Consider the following 4,532-nt stretch of genomic DNA (forward strand, 5'->3'; position numbering starts at 1 on the left):
GTCTACTACAAGATTGGGTCGACAGGAAATATGTGTACATATGTATTTTAATTTTGCGGGTAATATTCGAAACAAAATTCAATTAATGTAATTAATTTGACCAAATTACCGATTTATGTATTTCAGACTATTTCTTCCAACATGTCCAAAGTTGAAAGGTACTTGTATCAGCTAGTGAATTTCAAAAACACTTCATCGACGCGGTCAAAATTATTAGATATTGACATACTTCCTTCGACGTGGATCACGTTTGACGTTGACAGTGGCCAATGTGTTGGCAAATTTATGCCGCCACCTTACAATGACGAACAAGGAGTAGCTGCAATGCACGACCTTGTGAAAAACTGTGCACCACCACCAAAAACTTGGCCCACACATCCGTTGGAGCTAAGAGGCCAAGCGAGTAAGTCAATCTCCATATTACATTCGATTTACATAATATGTCGATTGTTGACGGGTCCTAAGAAAACAGATGAAATGCGTCTGTTTCCTCAGGACCCGTCGATATTATGAATCGGAATATTTGACCCAATTGCCATGAGACTTTTATGATATCGTTAATTTTCCAGAGACGTACAATAATGCATTGGAAAAGTTAGAAATATTAAGAAAAGAAAAATATGCCTATACCAGTGATTCAGATAAAAGACCTGAGGAAACTGCAAAGGAACTAGAGCGATCATATCGCCCTAAAAACATCAAAATAAATGTAGTAAAGACTCAAGCTTTATTCGATGTGCCTGAGCTCAGTGACGAGGTCATTGAATCTGATTGTTCTTCTGTCATGTGTAAGTACTTCATTTATGAAGTCATGATTCATTTGGGCAGCAACTCAAGCATATGAAGCTGAAGCTTAGCTTAAATTGCTGCCCTAATTTCATACTGTAAGCTTGTTCTACGATTCGCTTACGAGACTATTACATATTCTGAATCATGGTCGCATAGCGTACAATCTGTCAGCCCTCAGCTTCTCATGTGGTAGAGTATCGTTCATAGCTATTAACTAATATATAAGTGCTAAGCATAGTTCCTAGTCATAATTAACAAGGTGGACCTCCGTTGTGTTCCATTTGGAATAATCTTAATTGACCATTGGATTTAAAACCATGTAGAATAATTATAGGTAGAATAATTATAGAAGGTCAATGATGGTTAAAATTCAAGCAAGTTGCCCATGACATGAACCAATTACTGGAAAGTAGATAGGTGATGGCTATTCACAACATCTCCACAACTAAGGAACTAGTCAGACGTCATTAATCATTCTTTAGCTAAATGGAATTATATCCCACAGCTGCAGTTGCAGGCAATAGTTCAGACAGAAGTACTAAGAAAAGTTCTGTACGGCAGTCAAGAAACAGACTTTGGGAGAAAAAGGCACGTTCTCCAAGTGTCTCACAAGACTCTTCCGATTGCAACGATTGCAATGTACGTGCCTCATCACAAGCCATCAATGCTTTGCCCAAAAGTGTGAAGCCAAAACCAGGTTCTAAGAAAGACTTCCCAATAAACCAAAGAGATATGAAGGGTAAAAAAAAGCGGCATTCCCTAAGTCCTTGCTCTCACTCCCCCGACTCTAACAATAGCAATGTGCGTGCCTTATCACAACCAATCGATACTTCGCCCAAAAGTCACTACCCAAAATCGGCACCAAAGAAAGACTTTCCGCGAAAAAAATTAGATATGACAGGTAATTCGTTTATTGTTGAAATTTTGATAAGACAATCAAAACAACTCGCTATATATCTTTCTAGGTACGCAGAATAAATTGAAGTTTGTTCAATCCAAGACCCCCTCAACTAATGCTTCTTCCATCAGTAAACATCAAAGTTCACATAGAGCTAAAAATGTGGTACCAAAAAAATCACACTCGACAAGTGGTAAACGTCATTTGCAATCATCAATTAATCAGAATTAGATAGTGTAATATTATAAGTCAGAGAATTTATAACCTTTTCAGTAGCCGAAAACTATCACAAGTCAGCTGTGTTGCAAGGGATCGATGATGATACTGGCCCACAAGGTTCTAGTTCGTATTCGCCAACTCGTTCTCAGAATCCCAAAAACCTACCAACACATCTGATAAGTGGACCACAATTGGCAAAAGGTCTCAGACACCACGTACTCATTATTACGGCTTAATCTCCCAAATTTGTGACTTGGATTTTATTCATGGTAGTATAATTTGCAATCCTATTTATTTTTAGATGAGAATATTGTAAGAATGTTAAAGTCTCTCAGCGTTGACGTACAGGATTTGGTAAAAGAAGTGCGATCCTTGCGCAATATCATTGAAGTCACCAATGGTGCCCAAAATATTCAATTACCAGAAGAGATTGAAGACATGGAAATACCTATATCAAACATGGCGAAATTCGTAATTTTTGACGAAAAATTAAATAAAGAGAATTCTGGATTCCGTAACAGAGTGGTAAGTTTTAGTGATCGATAGTGGTTAATAAACTTATTATTGTACTTAGACTGAAACTGTTACATTTCATTTCGATACATTTTCCAGGCACGCTCTTTACACCTGCATATCGACCGGGATGGGGTATTGTCAAAAAGCATCAAGTCGATGCTTAAGCACTACCTATCAAGAACACTACTATTGTTGTTCACTGCAGTAAAAAAGACAGAAGGCAAGGAAGTCTTCAGTGAGACGAACTTCTGTAAAATCATAATGGGTAATGATGTTGATGTTGTATTTGATAAGTATGTATCTTAAAAGGCTTTAAAGGATTTATTTGCGAAGGCCCGACTAGTTCAGTGGTTCACCTCTTGTAGTGTAGTCTGATAACAGTTATAATTTTCGAGCAGTCAAGTCTCATACATACGTTGCTAGATAAGGTGAAAGTAGAACCTGTTGACTTCGATTAAGTATTTGAAGATGAGGGTTTGTCCAATTATGCAAAAAATAACATCTAGCAGAATATAAGATACATTTTTGAAACTTCAATCACTACTCTCGAGTGAACAATTCTTTGCTTATAAATCTAATAATTAGTGAAATTCTGCTTATTTTTGAGGCATATTTACAATTAACAGTGAAGACGAATATTAGTTTCACTTCCATAATTATTGCTTTTCCAGGAGTACTAAACGCACAGCACGCTAAAAACGGGAAATCACCAATAAAAAAAAGTGTATTTTACAAACAGCTTGGAAATGTAATCAGCAACGCAATCGATTGGGATGGAAATCGTAAAAAAAGAAAAGAACGCCGAGAGGCTAACCTGAGAAAAAAAAATAATGCTATACCAGAAAATGAAAATTCCCTGCCGGAAAGGGACAATGCTAGCCCGAGGACTGACGATACCTTTGAGAATTCAGAGCCGCTTACGTTTGAAAACTGATGTTAATAAATCAACAGTCTGGTCTCAAGTACTAATGTAAGTAATAATGTTCAAACTTAAAAATATTCGTTGTTTAGAACGTATCGGAATACTAATTATTGCCAAAATGATACTGAAACTACATGTGATGTTAAAAAACTAGTCAAGTATTAATTATTGCTAAAATAATACTGAAACTATATGTGATTTTAAAAAAACTATTAAAGTATGTATTAATTATTGCTAAAGCAATAGTAGAGCTGTATGCGGTATCAAATGATAACCAAAGACTACAAATAATATTAAGATGCCACTCAATTGTTCGAAACAAGTGATATATTTATCATTAAGACAAACTATATTTACATATGTAAGGGAGAGCGGAGCAAACGGGGCAGCGGGGTATAGGGGACACGTCGTCCAATAAAAAAATCCGGAAATTTTAGATTTTTTTTAGATTGACAATCTTAAAAAAAAAAAAAAAATCATTACAAACATATATTTTTAATTTTTGACATCATCGATAAAAAATTTACGATTTTTTGAAAAAATATTTTCAACGAGATTTTCAATTATAAAGAAACCTAGAATTTTCGGAAATTTTTTTTTATCGGCTGAGGTGCCCCCCTTTACCCCGCTCTCCCCTACATATCAATATTCATATTACACTAATGTCAATAAATATAAAGTAAATAATAAATATTTGATATTGAATTTTGTTTCTACATTATTTTCATTACCCATCTAAATACTGGATTTAGCCGTGTAATGTGATCAGTAGGGGCTGACGGCGCGCTGGATAGGTATATTTAGGAAACACTGATAAGCGCCTCATCAGCTGGGTTGGTTAGGCGCTAGCCTGGCCAAGTGTAACATCTCTAGTCAGGCGCTGGGCAGTTTGCCACCTCAGAAAATAGTCAGAAACGAGTTGAACTAGTCAGCGCCTGACCAGCGCCCACTCATAATTTCTACTAGGGTCATCGCGCCACTCTCAGCAGCCAACAGATGGGCTAACTCCCTTAGTCTCGAGTCACGCAATCAAGGCCGTTTCTTCACTCTGGCGTTGACTACGCTGGTCCATTCTCGATTCGAGCCTCCCGCGGAAGAGGAGCGAAATCATCCAAGGAATATATCTTCAAGGGATATATCTTCATCTGCTTCACGACCTCGGCTGTGCATTTCGAGCTAGTTTCGGAC

The 4,532-nt window shown here is 36.9% G+C and overlaps 1 long non-coding RNA gene across 1 annotated transcript; it reads left to right on the top strand.

Moving 5' to 3' along the window:
• Nucleotides 1-2,305: 2,305 nt before the first annotated feature.
• Nucleotides 2,306-3,288, top strand: LOC124212224 (uncharacterized). The gene is made up of 3 exons (XR_011176493.1): nucleotides 2,306-2,431; nucleotides 2,519-2,687; nucleotides 3,094-3,288. It is a non-coding gene; the product is annotated as an uncharacterized lncRNA (long non-coding RNA).
• The last annotated feature ends 1,244 nt before the right edge of the window (nucleotides 3,289-4,532 follow it).

This window comes from Neodiprion pinetum, chromosome 2 (assembly GCF_021155775.2).
Source record: "Neodiprion pinetum isolate iyNeoPine1 chromosome 2, iyNeoPine1.2, whole genome shotgun sequence".
NCBI classification, from domain to species: domain Eukaryota; kingdom Metazoa; phylum Arthropoda; class Insecta; order Hymenoptera; family Diprionidae; genus Neodiprion; species Neodiprion pinetum.